General features: G+C 39.1%; 1 long non-coding RNA gene across 1 annotated transcript; it reads left to right on the top strand.

Moving 5' to 3' along the window:
- The first annotated feature begins 5,645 nt into the window (after positions 1-5,645).
- LOC138225097 (uncharacterized) lies at positions 5,646-17,283 on the top strand. Its single transcript, XR_011183667.1, has 3 exons — positions 5,646-6,022; positions 12,459-12,637; positions 17,066-17,283. It is a non-coding gene; the product is annotated as an uncharacterized lncRNA (long non-coding RNA).
- The last annotated feature ends 978 nt before the right edge of the window (positions 17,284-18,261 follow it).

Genomic DNA, 18,261 nt, shown 5'->3' with positions numbered 1-18,261 from the left:
ATTCAAGAAAAAGCTTTCCTGTTCTAATGGCTGTTCTCTCAATCTGGCCAGCAGTGCTATACAGCTCTCGAGCAGGTTATACAAACACTAAAACATTTCTGGAATTCACATTTTTTTATTCTCTGATATGTGCAGTGTTTGTGTAAATATTATTTAGCATGTTTATGCATAGATAAATATATATATATATTCTGTATATGCATTTTATTTTCCCCATCTAGTCTGCAATTAAAAACAAATCTTATTTTGTTAGGGATAAAGCTCAAGACTAAAGAACATTTGCAGATTAAATAAAATTTAAAAAAAATGAAAACAAAGAAATATCTAGAGTGTCTTACAAATATACTACAAATTTGTTTTTTTCAAAGTGGTCTTAGATTCCAAAATGTTTTCTAATCTCCAAGTCATAAACATCTTAAAGCTTCAGTAACAAACACCAAGCCCCCCGCTGAAGCAACATAATTAGCCTATAGAACATTAGCCTATAGAACATTTCATATAAAAGTTATGTTTTCATAAAAAGGTTGTTTAATGATTAACATGACATGCACCATTAAATACACTGTGGCACAGAACCTGTGCAGCTCTTCTCTGGGTGTGCTGTGGAATCATGGCTTCTGTTAATGAATGCCCACTCAATTGCTCGAAACTGACCAGACTCTGAGATCCACATTTTTCTCAGATCTCGGAGTGGTCATACCATGAGCAGCACAGTGGCACAGTGCTTAGTATTGCTGGTTCACAGTGCTGGGCCCCTGGGTTCAGTTCCTGCAGTGCTGTAGGTGTTGAGTTTGTATGTTCTCCCTACAGTATGTTTGTGTGGGTTATCTTCAGGTATTCTGGAGGAAAGTATACTTCTTACAGTCCAAATATGTATAATCCCTCCATCCATTTCCTTACCTATTCTTCCAATTCAGGGTTGCAGGGGAGTCGAAACCATGCAATGGGTCAAGACAGGGTACACCTGGGACAGGATGCCAGTCCTGCAGGCCAGACACAAACAAAGGCACTTGCACACTCACACACTGTGGCCAATTTTCCCAGAAGCTAATTAACCTACCAGTACATTTGCAACTCCACATATAGCAGCCAGGGAATTGAACCCAGGTTCCCAGCTCCATGAGGCAGCAACGTCAACCACTTAACCATCATCTCATCCCAAAGACATACTGGTCGGTTAATTGGCTTCTGGGAAAAATTGGTCCTATTGTGCGTGAGTGTGTCCTGCGATAGGCTGGCATCCTGGCTGTTTCCCAGTTTGTCCCTGCTGCTTGCTGATTTAGGATCTGGGGTACCTTTTGACCCTGAACGGGACAGAGCAGTTAGAAAATGGATGGATAGTCTAACCAGGACCAGCTGGAGCCAAAGTAAGGCTGCAGTTCAACATGAGACATGGCAGTTACCAATCAGGCCTAAGCAACACTAACAAGTAGAAGTGACAAGAATGATCTGACTGTATTGCTTTACAGTGGGCAGAAAATAATGGTGTAGGAGAGTGCAAAAAAAAAAATGCAGCATGATACCTCAAGAAAGCACCTGTAAGTCCAAGTCAGTATTTCCTATGGCATGTTCAGGAAGTCTATTTAATATAATGGTCAGTTTTAGTATTGTTTTTATAAATTTAACTAGAGAGGTGCTATTAGTATGACTATTATTTATTTAAGAGACACCCTTATCTAGGACAACTGAGGATATTGAAAATTCAAATTTAATGTAAGTGCAAGGAGCAAGCATGCAGAAGCAATAATGTCAAATAAATTAATTCATAAAATTACAATAAAGCAAGTGCAAACTGTCCGAGCAGCACAATGTCCAAACAATTAAAACAAATGGCCAAAATTAAAACAGAGTAGCCGTGCAAACAACCTGAACTAAAAGTCTGAATTTTTTATGGTTAAATGGGTTTATGTTTTGCATATTTTATCATGCTAATATCCTTGTGGGTGTAACTGTGTTTCATAAGATAAACCTTGACAACTGCACTAGGCCCGAAGAGCTCAATAACAGCTGAAGCAAGGTATTGGCAGTGTTTCTATAGACACTTCTACAGAAAACTGATTGCCCCCTTGTGTAGGGAGTTCACTTGGTTTCAAGGTTACGAGGTTTTAACATCAGAATTACCACGTATTTTTTATTTTATATACCCACCCAGTTTAAAGCTGTCAAAGGTGGATAAAGTATTCAAACGTGTTGCCACATGTTTTCACCAATTATATTCATCAGGGCTTATCACTCGTTCCCATACATTTACAGTGACGTTGAAATCTCAAAGCAGGAACTGAAATCAAACACTTCTTGTAGTGTAAAATATTGCAGATGTGACATTCTGTTTTTGAACTGCATCCCTTTATTCTTCTAAACTACTAACTAGCATCTTTCACAGCCAAACAGGGACAAACACAATAAACACTGATGAGGAAAAGCACAGGAAAAGTAATAATCAAGAGGACAAAGCATTCAGCTTATTTAGCTCCCCTGGTTGTTTTTAGCTACTATACTTCATCCAAGAATTTTATCCAGAAATTTCTTTAAAAGAAGTCGGGTCCAATTTCTTAAATCTTTAATATATGTATGATCAAATGTGTGCATTAATATTAATATTTTCCAATTGTGCATTTTAAACAATTCATCTTTACTCTGGATTTAAAAAAATAGAGTCCAGTCTTAGTGGTGCTCTCTATGGGCTCAGTAAGAGTGCAGCAACACTTAAGAGAGTCTCTCAGAGGCAGTGAGACTCTATAAAATGACCTCAACATCTTGTGTGTTGAACAGGTAAAATATTATTCCAGATATTTGTTACTTTCTGATATAAATGAAAACTTCATGGAGGCAAAAATGTCCTCAGCACCAGTTGGTATGTGGCTTATTGAGATCTAGTAAAGGCTCCATCGGCAGCTTAATTGGGCCAGACCTGTACTGGACAATAACTGGTAGCCTTACTGAAAACTGGGACATGATACTGATGTTACACTAACGCAAAGTGAAAAACATCCATCCATTCTCTAACCACTTCATCCAATACAGGGTTGCGGGGAAGCAAACAAGGGGCACAGGTGGGTTACAGTGCAGATCGGACATCAGTCCATCACAGGACACAGACACACTCAGATGAGGGGCAATTTTCCCAGAAGCCAATTAAACTACCAGTATGTATTTGGACTGTGGGAGGAAACCGGAGCACCCAAAGGAAACCCACACAAACATGGGGAGAACATAAAAACCTCATGCAGATAGTACCTCGGGTCCAGGATTGAACCCAGGGCCCCAGTGCTGTGAAGAAGCAATACTATCCACTGCACAACTGTGCAGCCCAAATGACTTTCCAACAATGCATTGCTCAGGAGAGAGGGACACAAATGTCCCAACCATTTGCCATTAGCTTCATAGTACCTGTCAGGAGAACCAGAGCTGATTAGAGGAGTGGTGATCACGGTGGTGTCTCTATGACATCACTGTAAGACTGCACATGCCTGGAATCAGAGTGCGCTGGTTTACTTATCCTGCGTCATCCCATTGGTCAGCCACTCTGCCAGTTGTGCACCACTGCTTGTGGAATTTCTGTCACAGTCAGCTAGTGACATGATCAAAGTGAATCTGTTTTCTGCAAGATTTGACTTGCACACTTCTGAAATGTGTTTTCAAACGACAAAACATTTTCTTTACCTGTTTGTAAGATGCATTCTCAGGTCCAGACTGATCAGTTCTGTACCTGGACATGAGAAGAATAGATATTTGAGGAGCAAGAAAGAAGAAAGATTTTACACAGGCATTCCCTGACAGCTTCTGCTTCATGTGCTTAAATTAATACTGTACAGTATATAGTGGTACAGCTACTGTATGCATTGTATATAGTATATGCACACAGGCTGTCAGAATCGTAAAACTTCTCCACACTTATAAAGCAGTATGGAATTAGTGACCACACTATTTTCACAATATTGTCATATCCTAAACATCTCTTAAAAAAGTGCATATTAGTCTGTTCACAAAGTTCACAGACTTAGTTAGGGCCCAGACTTTCTTTGTTGATAGACTGTGGGAAAATAACCTACTTTTTAGAATTTCCCCATGAAAAAACACAGATGTATAACTTTTTCCATTCATGGGCCATCAAGAGTCTTTATTTTTATATCTCATGCACCTCATTATCAGTGTAACTTTACTCATCTGTGTTAATATTTGGCTCAGAGCAGAACCATCCTAATGATGATGTGATATTACCACAATTAAGAACTGGGACAAATGTGTCACGATGGACTGGGAAATGTATACTACATTTTGAGAAAATGAGCATTAAAAATAATTGGCAGATGGTGTAGTGAACCCCCAATTTTTTAAAAACAATTTGGATTAGTTAAACAGTCACAGGGTTTAGTATTTCTTTATTAAACTTTGTCCTGATATCTTTGCTCACCACTCTTCTACTAAGCCAAATAACGTGACAGAACACTGACACTTTTAAACAGAAAAGTACATCTGAAACCGATTTTGGTGCTTATGTCAGTATTTCAGCAAACACTATCTATTCCAATCACTCCTCAAATGGACCCCTGAGATATATGGTTTTTTTTGCGGTCAGGAGAATAAATTCAGACAAAAAAAAGTACAGCTAAACTGTAATCAGTTGGAAATCTGGTTTTCCAGCATTTGTTTTAACACTGCATAATTTTATTTTATCTTGCAACAAAAAATAGATGGCTTTTATGGGATTGTTTACTTCAGCAATCACCGGAAGTGACTTCTGCAATGTTTACTCATCTCTACCTACAATGCCAGACCTCACCTTAACAGAAGGAAAGTTGACCTTAAGATGCCCATTGTGAGCTGTTAAGTGGTTTTGGTGTTTAGAGGTTCTGTCGGTGCTACAGACAGAGATGACAGCTAGGAAGGGAATTGCTTCGGTAATCACTCTCAATATCTTTTTTGCTCAGTGGTGATGTCAACCTTCCTTGTTCTTCTCAAGATTCACATTCATGTTGTGCTGACATACTTTACCAATGCAATCATTTTCTTCTCTAAACATTCTGTATATTTGGGGTTTCAGTTATTTGGTGTTTGTTGTCAGGTGACTCCTCTCCTTCAAATGATAACTACTATTACTGTTTTTGTCATCTCTGTGCACAAGGAGAAAACTTAGCTACGCCTTTTGCACTTTTCTTTTTTAACAAATGATTAAAATTTCAGCGGTGGATATTGCTTTTGTTTCAGGCAGTAAAAACAGATGTTTGATGCTAAAATCCTGTTTGTCAGCACCTTCTGTACAAGAGGTGAGGAAAGTCCAGAGACAACACTGGAGACATCAGAATCCCCTGTCAGTGTGTGTTCCCATTGCAAATAAACAAGAAACAATCAGGAGTTCAGTCAAGACTTCAACTTAATACAACCAAACTTGTTTCATCATTACCGATTTTTTGTGTTATTAGTTATCAAACTACTCTGGTTCACAGTATTTTTAAACCCTCGTCGTGTGCACAAAAATAGAGTTTCAAACTTCATTGCAATTTTGACGTTTGGGAAACAAATAAAGGCAACCCGTGAGGATACTTGCTGTACCTGCGCTCAGAATCTGCAGTTCTGGGACTAACAGCTAGGTGTCACTATAGGCGTTACAGCTGGAATTCCTGCAGAAGAATTGGCCACTTGAAGCAGCTTCTCGTTTGGTACTGTAGTTCCAGCAAATTACTATTGTAAAGACTCTGTATTAAAACTGTGGCTCTCTGCTCACTCCACCAGGTTAATTTCAGACATAAAGAACTCACTCTCATTACACTAGTGCCAAATAAGGGGATGTCAGTTACATTGTAATACAACACTGAGGAAGACTAGATCCCCGCTATGCACACGTTTTTATTCGTTCACGTTTTATAAGTTGTAAGATATAACACGTTACAATGCTGAAGCAGAACTGTAGAAATTGATTACCATTTAAATACCAGACATCTGTCAATGCAGATTCTCATATCGCAAATTTGAAATATACGGCAGCTATGAGCCTACTGCTGCAACCTCTGAAACCTGAAACGTAAGTAACTGAAATGCTTTTGGCTGATTACCTGGTATGTATTGAAATTAATGTTTTTTTCCTCACTAAACGAAAAAGACAGCACTGCTAGGCCGGCGTTTGTAGTTCATCTGTCGTTTCTGTTCCGTTTGTACAGCATGTGTTGTCCTCTCTATTGATTTAAAATATAACCAAAGCAATCACACTGTAGCATTTTTCATTCTGAAACAAGAGTGCTGCTTAAAAGTGCAAAGGCCCAACTTGCTCACAAGGAGCAAGAAAAAAAGTAACATTACTTAAAACATAATTAGAACAGTACAATAAAAGACTCAGTACTCTCATTGTGAATTGTGTTATTCATATCAATGTCAAATGAGTATTCCAGATGAGAAATTCACATTTTATTTCTTAAAGTTAGCATTCACATTTATGAAGTTCCAGTACTTCAGTGTATTTCAGTACTGTACCTTCTCTAAACCCCTTCAAATCCAGACTCAAAACCTTCTTTAGAAGAGCCTTTACTTAACTGGTTCCCTTCGTCACCCCTCTGCTTTTCTTAGTACCACCGTCCAATGTCTCCTCTGTATATTGTAATTGTGTTTTATCTCGTGTATTCTTTTTATTGATTGTTGTTGTCATTCTGTAAAGCGCTTTGAGAAGCCACCTTTAAAGGTGCTATATAAAATAATGTTTTTTTTTAAAAATATAATTATTATTACTTCAGTGTTTGCAGAATTGTATTTCAGAATACAAGAAAGGCCATAAGCAAAATAAGGGTTTTCAGCTTGTATATGCATGTGTTATAAAAAGGTTTAAGTAATAATTTCTATGATATGATAAATAAATTGTATTTTTTTTCAGCATTTCTTTTTCAAAATGTTGGTAGGCCTGCAGAATGGAATTCGAAGTGGTGAGCACTCTGTGTGGTTTTTTTAAAAATATTATTGCTTTTTCAAAAGCTAGCAGGAAGCCTATTCTTAGATTTCAAGTCATAGGAAATTGGAAAGGTTTAAGGAAATGCAGGTCATTTAAAATGCCAGTATTTGCACTCAGGAGGGGAACAGGATGGTTTGTGGCTCATATTTTGTAGCATAGGAGTTCACAGTCATGGAATTTGGAAAACCCGATTATTATACATAACACATTTGTGAAATAAAGCTGTTGATTATAAAAACAACCTAAATATGAACAAATCCTGGGTAAGCTTGATTGAAGTTGTTAGACCATAGGACAAGGGTGGAGAAAGATCTCTATTACTTTCCCTCGCCTAAACAGAGGACTCAAACAGACTGCCAGCATGGGGGTGGCTCATTCTTGATCATATTGACTCCCACTGTTTTGTTAAAAGAGGTATGACATCCTCGCAAATATTTTAAGAAGGAGAACACATCTATTTATAAACAGGACCACTTCTTATGACAATGGGCAAAGACACCCCCTCCCTCGCCTGTTGTTCCTAATTTAAGCACTGTTTCCTTAGTGATACCTTCTGACAGATGGCCTCTCATCTGAAAACCGATAAATACATCACAGCCTTTCTCCTGTAATTAAAATCTGAATTTAATGAAACAGAGAAGTGAAACTTTCATTATTCTGGCAGTGGAGGCCTTGAGATATTAAACTATTGAACTGATACTTTGTGTTGGTAGTTTTGATCTGGCTGCTTAAATGACAAAGTAAAGTTTCTTAGTGAACGTCCCTGAAACAGCAGGGCTGCTATTGTACTGTGTTGGACATGTTTTTAACAGCAGCCAAAACAGATTACTTCACTCCATCTAGTGGGGTTTGGGTGCTGGTGGGAAGAAGGGAGTTTAGACCAGTTAAAACAATTGACTCCTCTAAGGAGGGCAGCAAACATCAAACAATCAGGACTTTTGGCCAGAATCAGTCTTTATGATTCAGTAATTGATTAGTCATAAATCAATAATCTGTCCTTCATGACTCAAGCAGCTAAAGTTGGAAATAGTGCACTCAAGCCATAGCCTTTAAGATTGTGAGAGCAGTTCAGTGTGAGAACAGGCTTTTCATTGTGTAAGAGTGTAACAGATACTCGTAGTGTGAGAAAAGAGAGTGTTACAGTGGAGTAACAGCACAGAATGTGCAGTACTGCAGAAGTCCCTGCGCCGATCAGCTGACCTTTTGATGAAGCTGACTTCTCTGCATGGGAGGAATGGCGAAGATCTTACTCTTAACTAAGCAAATATGAACTTTACTTTTTATTCTAATGTTGCATTTTCACCACATGAAAAATCAGTGACCTGTAAATCGTAGTTTTTTCCAACTGGATGAAGAATACGGTGAGAGAAATAGCAGAAGTTGAGTTAAAATGAGTGGTTAGCATCGCTGCCTTGTGTGCTGGGGCCTTGGGTTAAATTCTAGACCTGTGGTGCTGTCTGTGTGGAGTTTGTATGTTCTCCCTGTGTACTTGTGGGTGTCGTCCATGTGCTCCAATTTTCTCCCGCAGTTGAAAGACATACCAGTAGGTTATGGCTAAAATTGATTTCTTAAGACTTGGTATAAACTGCCAAGTCAGCTCAATAAAATCATTGTCTTCAAGGATCTATGCTGGAGCAAAAACCAGTTGTGGGGTCACAAGGACCACGATTGAGAAACTCTGGGTTGCAGGTTTGTGTGACGTAAATTAGAGGATTCTAGAAACCCCTACATATAAGCGAAATTGTTCTGTCCTGCTACGGAAGGCTAGAACTATGCAGCAAATGTATCTATTTTTATGAGCATTTGTTCAAATGTGTTTTTACCGTGACAAAAAGGCAGCCAAAATAATTGTTGGTTCTCTTCCAAATTAGGCCAAGGTATGCACTATTTGTGGACCTGGAAACACTGTTTCTTTTAACTTCTGAACATGTAACATGTTTGCTTAGGTCCTTCCCAAAATGAGTTGGGATGACCTACACATGGCCCCTGTGATGTTCAAGAGAAAACAGCCCCTGCGGTTTCCTGTGTGGAGCTCCTGCTGTTACATGCAAAGGTGCCATTCAGAAAATGTGACCAGGACACTGCTGCCTTGTTCTACAAAATAATTACAGTAGTAGAAAAGCAATCACTTTTCATTCAAGCGCAACCAAAGTGACCAGAAGTCTTAGAACATCTCTCAAAAAATACAGTTTGCAAGTATTTTGAGCCTGTTGTTGAATTTTGTTGGTAATTTTTGGTTTAGGGCTATTACTCCATTTTTTCCCCCCTTTTCAAAGGTTTAGCTTTTCTTTTGACATGGCATTATTGAACTGAGAAAGAGCAGGTCTGTGTGCCTGGATTTGTTTTTATTTGAGGTCAGCTTGGGCCTGACAATTTGCCAAGCCTGGTCGTGTTGGGGACGTAAGGTTGCCAACCTAAATATTCTCAATCAGGGCTAGTACCCAGTTTCTGCAGGCAAAGTGTCTTTCAGCAGATTTTTTTGGTGCATTTTTACTGTAAATATTGGATTCTGAGACACCCTACCAAAGAGCATTTTTGATTTTTCTTATGTTAGTCTCTTTGTTTGTCCAGCTAAGTTTTATGCATTGCATAGTGTAGATTGTACAGAGACGTGACTTTGGGAATGTTATTTCAGTCAGAGATGCCTAAATGAAACTCAACAGTGCTTTCCAATATGGCCTCATGCCACGTTTCATGAATGCATTATTGCATTTCTAATAAGGTACTGAATGTACTGTATATTTTAGAAGTGCAGTGGAGGTTCTTATTCTGGACTATTTAATGCTCATATGGTGAATTAAATGTGAAGTGTCCTGAAAAGGCCTGTTTAGATATATCTAATATTTATTAATCATTGTGTATGTTTTGTCTGAGGGAGGTGTTTACTGTGTGTGGTTTATTGACAGATAGTTTTGTTACAAATAGCAGCCACAGATAACATAGTTGTATATGACTTGCTGTTGAGATGATTATGTTTGAAGTAAATATGTTTCCAGAACTTATTTGGTTATAGCTTTCCAAGAACACAAACAGAGAAACCAAAGGCGCCTATTTGCGCAAATCTCCTATTTGCCCACAGTCAGTTTCGTTTTTCAAAATACAGTACCGTAGCTGGATTAATTGTTTTTTTCTATCCATCGACCTTTCTTCATGAATGGATAGCTTTACCTGTGAAATCGTTGACAAATCTTACATGACCGGGATCTTCTTTTTAATCGATCCATTTTCTGACTGCTTTATTCATAATAGGGTTGGGAGTGAGCTGGAGCCGGCAAGCCTGAGTCCCAGGCAGCCTAACAGCGCACACACACACAGACATGAATACACTCACACCAGGGCCTGTTTTTCTAGAAGCCAGTTAACCTGACAGTATGTCTTTGGGCTGTGGGAGTAAATGAGAGCACACAGAGGAAATCCAAGAAAACAAATGGAGAACACAGATAGTACCCAAGGTCTAGGACTAAACCCAGGGCCCCAATGTTGAGAAGCAACGATGGTAACCACTGCACCACCATGCTACCCTTCCTTTTAACCTTTCCAATAATTATCATGTGCTGCAAAATCACTTGCTGTACATCAAAGCGCCATTTTACAGCAAATGTCAGAGATGCCATTTCTGGGTATTTTCTAAACGATTCATTCTTTGCTCACTTACAGTAAAATGCTCACAAAAATGTAAGAGGTGTGTATTGATGAGTCCATGGCATGAATAGCGTAATGGTCAGAGCAAAGAATTTGAGATTTTTCAAGTTGGAGTGATGTAATTTGTGCAATTCAACCGCTACTCTTCCTAACTTATTTCAATGATCTTGATTATGTTTAATAACTGTTTATTTATATATGACACCAACAGAGTAGAAACCTCTGTAGGTACAGTAGCAAGGTAAATTCAAAAGGCCAATATGCACGACAGGATATTGATGGCATTGAATGTACAGTATACACAAGCAGTGGATTACATGCAGGTAGGAAATCAATTGTAGATATAAAATTAAAACACTTAAGGTGTTATGTTGATTTGTCACTTTTCTCTTCCACAAAATGTGGCAAAATCACAAGAGGCAACATTATTAGAATATGCTTTTAAAAGTTTAGAATTCTTCCCAAGAGATGCTGTTAATATTGTTCAATGCATAGTATAATTAGAATGTTATACAGTACACAATTTGAGTCACCACGTTAGGAAAAATATATTTCTGCTCTGTTTCTGAGAAGAGTGATCGGATACACTGCTGAGCTTCAGAGAATATCTTAAGGCTAAAACAAATTAATTTTGATTGAAGATCGAATACGTGATTCATATCAACTAAATGGATTTCTTCAGGATCAGTTATTCCAGCATGCAAGTTAAAACGAAGAGGAAGGGCTTTTATAACTGAGAATAGGAGGAGGTTCTTTACACAGAGGATTGTGGGAGATAGGGGCAATGTGTCAGCTTTTGCTGTTACCCTGACTTCTTTAACAAAATGTCTGGATAAGAACCTCAGATCAATTTGCAATCGAATTGGGTTATTCTCACTTAACCGTTGGGACTCCAATGGTATGATTTTATTATGTCAAAGCATGTCTGAAGAACAGTGAGTCATTCTTCCTGTGGGTTCACACTAGTCCACAGTCCTTGGTGATGCAGGCTTGACCCTGGCTCCTTTCTCCAGTGAGCTGACTGAGCTGTTCCTGAGGGATCGGGTGTAATCACTGAGGATTCAGCTCCTGTCATTTCTGGGGGTTGCTGACCCTACTGGACATTTTTGCTTGGAATGTCCTTGGCATATTCATTATATAACAAGTCTTGGGACATTGCTGACCAATACAAGCTATTATATAGTATTTGTCCTTGCCCATTACATAGCATAGCCATGCAGGGCATTGTGTGGGTCATTACTAAAGAAATGTACACTCAGTAGTTTAGTAAATTGGTTGCCTGTCTTTCTAATGGAGAATTTACTATCTACCATTTAGGTGTATTTTAAAGGTGCATTTTTAAAAATTTGAAAAATGTATTAATAACTGTATAAGAAAATAATGTCCTAATGTGATTTTTGACATCTTTTATCTTGTTACAAGCAGTGATTTTAAAAAATTGATCTACATCTTCCTTCCACTCCCCACCCACCTTACCCCAATTCCACTTCAAAGCACAAACTATTTTTGGATGCCATTGGAAAGTGAAACAATTGTCTCAAAGAAGGTACAGTAACTTGATTATGGAAAAATCCTGGCCTTCCCGATGGGCAGACCTTGATCTGTGAGAATAGGCAACGACATCTCCTTCACTCTGATCCTCAACACAGGAGCCTTCCAGGGCTGTGTGCTTAGTGCCTTGCTCTAATCCCTGTTCACCTATGATTGTGGCTAGACACAGGTCCAGCACTATCCTTGCGTTTGCTGACGACACACCATTGTAGGTCTGATCACAAACAACATAACACAGGAATGAAGTTAAGGATCTGGTGGTATGGTACCAGGACAACAACCTCTCTCTCAAAGTCAGCAAATCTAAGGAGCGGGTTGTTGATTTCAGGAAGCAAGGAGGAGGCCACACTCCTGTCTCTATCAATGGGGTTGCTGAGGAGATGGTCAGCAGCTTCAAGTTCCTGGGTGTTCACATTACCAACGACCTGACCTGGTCCCATCGCATAGACGAAGTCATCTTGAGAGCACACCAGCACCTCTACTTCCTCAGGAGACTCAGGAGATTTGGTATGTGTTCACAAGCACTCACACATTTCTACAGGTGTGCTCTAGAAAGTATTCTCGTCGGATGCATTACAGTTCGTTATGCCAATTGCTCAGCTCAGGAACGTAAAAAACAAATACAGGAGGTGGTGGAGACAGCTGAGGCCATCACTGGTATAGAATTCCTTGCCATTTAGACCATCTTCATCACACGCTGTCTCAGAACGGCAAATAATAGAATCAAAGACCAAACCCAACCAGGGAATATTCCACCCAGGGCACCTTTCTCTCCTCTACCTTCTGGCAGAAGATTTAGGAGTATAAAAACCGTACCTGTAAGTCCAAAGAAAGCTTGTACCCTACAGCCATTAGACTCCTAAACTCCTCCTCTTAACCCTCCCCTCCTGACACCCCTGTGTTTCACACTGAGCTCAAAAGACTGCCAATACTTGTATTTTGCACTGTACTGAAAATACTGCTACTGCTAAATTTTGCACACAGCTACTTTCTAAATGCTGGTTACATTTCTTGCTACTCCACTGTTCCCGTCTCCAAGAATTGTTATGTCATTTGTTATGGCATTTTCTATGTCAATGTTTTGTCATTTGTTGTATGAGGAAAACATATAAGTTAGCATTGCATTGTACTCAACTACATACTGTATGACAATAAACTTGAACTTGAACTTTAATCTTAACACCTAAATTACAGGCAGAAAATTACTTGAGAAAACTTTATAGCTTCTGTTATAAACCACAGAGAATCTGAAGTGGCAGTTATTATGGATTATCTGTATGTAGAACAGGGGGATATACAACTTTCACTCTTATTGATTTATTATTCTGTTTTTTTGGAATTGGAATTTTAATTTTTCATGGTGTTGCTGTAGATTTGGAGAATGTGCTGTAATGAAATATCAACCTTAAGAATTTGTCTTCTTCATGAAGGTTTGTTAACTGTCTAGCTTATCTGTCATCTTATCTGAGTAAGTCTCCTGCAAATTAAATGTATGAAGAAATCAATGAAAGATTTGAGAATTGCCACCCTTTTGCACAAATGTGCAATTATAGATCGGGAAGATTGTTCAAAGGCTGAGCTTCTAGGTCTGTCTGTGACTGGACAGTGGTAGGTCAAGGTTTGTGCCCATTTAAGAGTCAGAAATAAACAGTGCATTAAAATGTATTTCATCTGATCTGTCTGCCCAAATAACACAAATAACAGATGCCAGAGCAGGCTTGGTGAAAACAATGGTCTTCATAAGCAGGGATAATGAGATAGACAGTTTCATTTGTTTCCTTACAAACAACTTAAAACAGATAACCTAGAGGACTGAAAAATTGTACTGTACATTGTTCTACAGGTTAGGCTCTGACTGCTGGCCTTTCTAAGCATGTTTAGCCTTGGCAGTCATGCACTTTATCTCCTGTGTGCCCTCTCGCTTCAAGCATAGGCCTCATATCAGCAGAAGACTGTCAGACGTGAGAGTCCCCATGTGGCTTTAATCACACTAACACCTGAATGTCTATGAATTGGAAGAGCAACATTTGCCAAGGTTATTGAACTAAAAATAGCTGAAGGAAGATGAAGGAACCTTCTGTGTTTGCTCGCTTTGCCTCCCTGGCCAGCAGCAGAGAGAAGAGCCACCAGATACAGTAGTTAGAGAAAGACCTTTTTAAGCCTTTGACATTTAATTTGCCTTTAGCACTTGACGTGTCTGACTCCTGCTGGAAGGGATTTTAAAACCTGGTATGAAAATGTGATTTTTCTCTCTGTGGAACAAATGTAAAACTTCTTCAAAATTCTTTTGAGCTCTCACAGGCAAAAAGTCATAATTTATCATGTTTTATAAGTGTAAGGATTTACCTAATTAAGTCACTGCAAGATAATGCTGATGTATAAAAGGCTTATCAAAGCCACATTCATTTCATTGTTTTGTAAGAAATAATAATAATACTATCTCTGGTTAATATATTTTCCTCTGGCTTTATATAAGAGCAGTGTAGTGGAATTATAATGTCGTTTTGTTTCTTGATTAATGATTTGGCCATTACTGCTGACTGACACCTTATTTCTGAGTGAAACAGGCATCTGCCCAAAACAGACGCATTAACTGCACACAATTTCATTATATTGAATTGTCATCAATCAGTATTTCAGACAAAGTATACAACAAGTAAAGTGACTAAGGTATAGCTGATATGTTCCTCAATTAACCTATATTGACCATAAATTCTTTATTGCAATAGATTACTATAAAAACAAAACGTTTAATGGGTTTAGTTGTCTTCCGTACTGTAGGTCCATGCACCCATTATGAGAAAATCAATTGTCGATTGAAGTGAAGTATTGGAAGTGTTTCTGTAACCACCTGGGCTTCCAGGTATCACAGGGCACAAGACAAGATTTGGGCTGTCCCATATCTGGATGGGACACCAGTCTGTCACAGGGCACACATGGACATTTTATAGACATTAATTTAGCCATTGTCTTTTGTAGTAAGTGTTTTGGAAAAATAGACAAAAACCCTCGTAAACAGAACATGCAAACTCCACACTGACACTGCTATAGTTCAGAATCAAACCTGGAATCCAGGAACTGTCCAATAGCTGTGCTAAATCTCAGATGTTTCATGGGTTTTGAAAAGTTCTGCATACTTTATAACCACTGCCCTCTACCTTAACTGTAATTGGACATAATCTGTTCTAATTGCTTTAGCTTTTGTACTGGACTTTTAAAATATACATCACAGATTCAGAGCAATAATGTATTTCCCCTTTTCTTTTCATCTCTATTGCAAGGCTGGTTGCTCCAGTAATGGAAATGTGCCTTTTGAGGACTGCCTGAAGCACTGACGAGACTGCACGTTCTAAAAACCAGTATTCTGATTTGCTCTCACACGTCCTATATTCCCAGTTTACGTGCTGAATCAAAATTTTGAAAAGTAGCCATTGTAAAACCCGGTCGGTATTGGCCGGCATGCAAGTATAGCCACTGCAGATAGAAATTGCAGACATGCATGAACTCCCTTAATTATGGGTTATTCCTGGGTCAGTTTGCAATAAAGAAATACTGGAAAGCAAGAGAAGTCACATCAGGAAAGAAAGGAGCTCTACAAGTTCACTTCTCCCTGCAGCTACAAGCGTGAACTGTAAAGTATGCAGCACGTTTCTCCTGGTTTTCAGTCTTTGGCAAAGGATGATGAGCACAGGCTATAAAATTTGTTAAAAAAACAAAAAATACTTCCCCAGGGGTGTTTTGAAATGAAGATTTCTGGAGCAAAAGAAACTGTAAATTAAGCTACCTACCAAAGTCCCAGTTTAGTTTCTCTTTTTTTCTTTTCAAAATATTTTCAATATTTTTGTTGACTGCTTGCACAGAGCAGTAATTCTTTCCCCTGGTAAGCCAATGGCTCCCTCAGGATGTGTTAAATTAAAGTCCTCGAAGGTTAAGTGTTTTTATAAACTTTGCATTAGCAGTCGTTCCGCTGCTGCTGCTGTTTGGTCTCAGTAGCAGGCAGACACCAGCCCCGGCCTGTCAGAAGGCCGGACACACAGGGCTGGCTGTACAGAGTTTTTCCCACGACCTCAGGCAGACTGGCATCCTCAAGCTTATCTTCATTTGCATGTTATTAATCAATCTCTCCTAGATTAAGTCCTATGTAAGGATAATTGTATAACCATAGCATGCGTGTCTATAGAAACGCATGTCAGTAAGAAAACTTGCGTGCAAATGTCTTTACTTATCTTACTCTGATTTGAACATTGCTGTGACCTCATAGTACTGTTTTTGTAACAGCATGGCACATTTGGTGCACAGTGGCGCTGAGCCGACCTTCAGAAGTGATGTCACCTATTAAAACCCATATAGTGTAAAATTCTGTAGTGGCAGAATACCTGATGCTACTGTGTAGGGGGTACTGCTGTGTCTGCTCTGACCAGTGGTAAATGTATTCACCAATTAAATTAAACTTATTTGTGTTAATTTACTTATTGGTTCACATTTCCTTTATAGTACAGAGGATTTTCACAGGCCCTCTAAGAGCACATTCCCTTGAAAAAAAGTCAAAGGAATAGTCATACTATACATAATTAAAGAGATATGAGATACTGTGGGGTGACTTGGTGATGCAGTGTTAGCATTGCTGTCTTGCAGCAATGAGATCCTGGGTTCTGTGCTAGACCTGTGTGGCATCTGCTTTCCTTGGAGGAATAAGTTTCCTCCAGGTGATCTGGCAAAATGGCTTCTGGGAAAAGTGGCCCAGGTGTGAGTGTGTCTGTGCCCTGTGATAGACTGGTGTCCTTTCCAGGGTGTACCCTGCCTTGCGCCTGTCGCTTGCCAGGATAGGCTCCCTCATGACCCTGAATTGGATGAAGCAGTGAATGACATAATCTGTCAGAGTGGAACAAATATAAATGTTAATAACATTGTTATTCTGTGTGGTCCCCGAAACAGACTTGGCTGGAGGGGAAGAAGGCATCAGAGCATCTCTACTCACGGAAGACTAATGAGCTGGGGAGGCCAGACAATTTTCACTTGGGGACGAACCCAGAGGAATACAATTTTTTTTTTTGTTGAAAAAGACACAAAAATACAAAGGGGACATGCTAACTCTATAAAGACACCCAAGAGCAGACTCCAAATAGAGGTGTGATGCAGCCATATTTACTGTCAAGCCGCTGTGCCAAATATTTTATATTTAATAAAACATTTAAACAATTAAATTGTGCGCGAAGTGAGTATGTTATAAATCTCAGATTTTGGTGAAGTATAGATTAATGTACAACAAAACGGAAGTATTTTTGCTTCTAGATTCACACATTTTTACAAAATATTGTAAAACAATATTATGGGTCACAAAATATTTATAAATGTTATAAAAAATATTCTCATTACCAACTCCCTGTCCTTGTAGCCTGATCCCACAGATCTCAGGAGCACAAGGTTGGGCCTGGTCAGTACTGGGAGGCAAGAGCTGGAAGAAAAAATAGGTTGTTGATTTAAATGGTATTGGTGGAGCAGTACAGTAGGTAGTGCTTTCTCCTTGGGCTACATCTATTGATTTTGTAACCACTTCATCCAATTTAGGGATGAATTTGCAGAGGAGCTGATGTCTATCCCGGCAAGCAATAGGGTAAGGCAGAGTACTGGATGAGCAGGCACAGACACACACTCACACCAGAGCCACTTCACCCAGATTCCAATTGACTTACCAGTATGCTTTTGGACAGTGGGAGGAAACCAGAGCACCTATAGGACCCCAGGCATTGAACCCATAGCCCCAGCAGTCCTGGACCAGGTTTTCCAAACAAGGAATCGACAAGAAAATCTGACTAAGAAACATTGAAATATTTGAAGTGGGTGAAATAGTCTTACCATTTGTTAAAACGGTTTTGAATATTATGTTTAGTAGAACATAGGCTTGGAAAACGTGTAAAAAACAAGAGATGGCCATTTGATGGATAGATCTTTTAGATAATTGTATTAGCCATATATAGTTTTTTGCATGAGGATTTTGTCTTTTTGCATACCTCATCTTGCTCTCCATGAGACGCACAGGCACACAGATGGGGAGAGAAAAGCTTGGGGTCAGAGCGCAGGGTCAGCCATTTATATGGCACCCCTTGAGCAGCTGGGGTTGAGGGCCTTGC

Source organism: Lepisosteus oculatus, chromosome 25 (assembly GCF_040954835.1).
Source record: "Lepisosteus oculatus isolate fLepOcu1 chromosome 25, fLepOcu1.hap2, whole genome shotgun sequence".
Lineage (NCBI taxonomy): Eukaryota > Metazoa > Chordata > Actinopteri > Semionotiformes > Lepisosteidae > Lepisosteus > Lepisosteus oculatus.
Note: the sequence above shows the minus strand (reverse complement) of the source record. Positions and strands in the feature narration are given on the sequence as shown.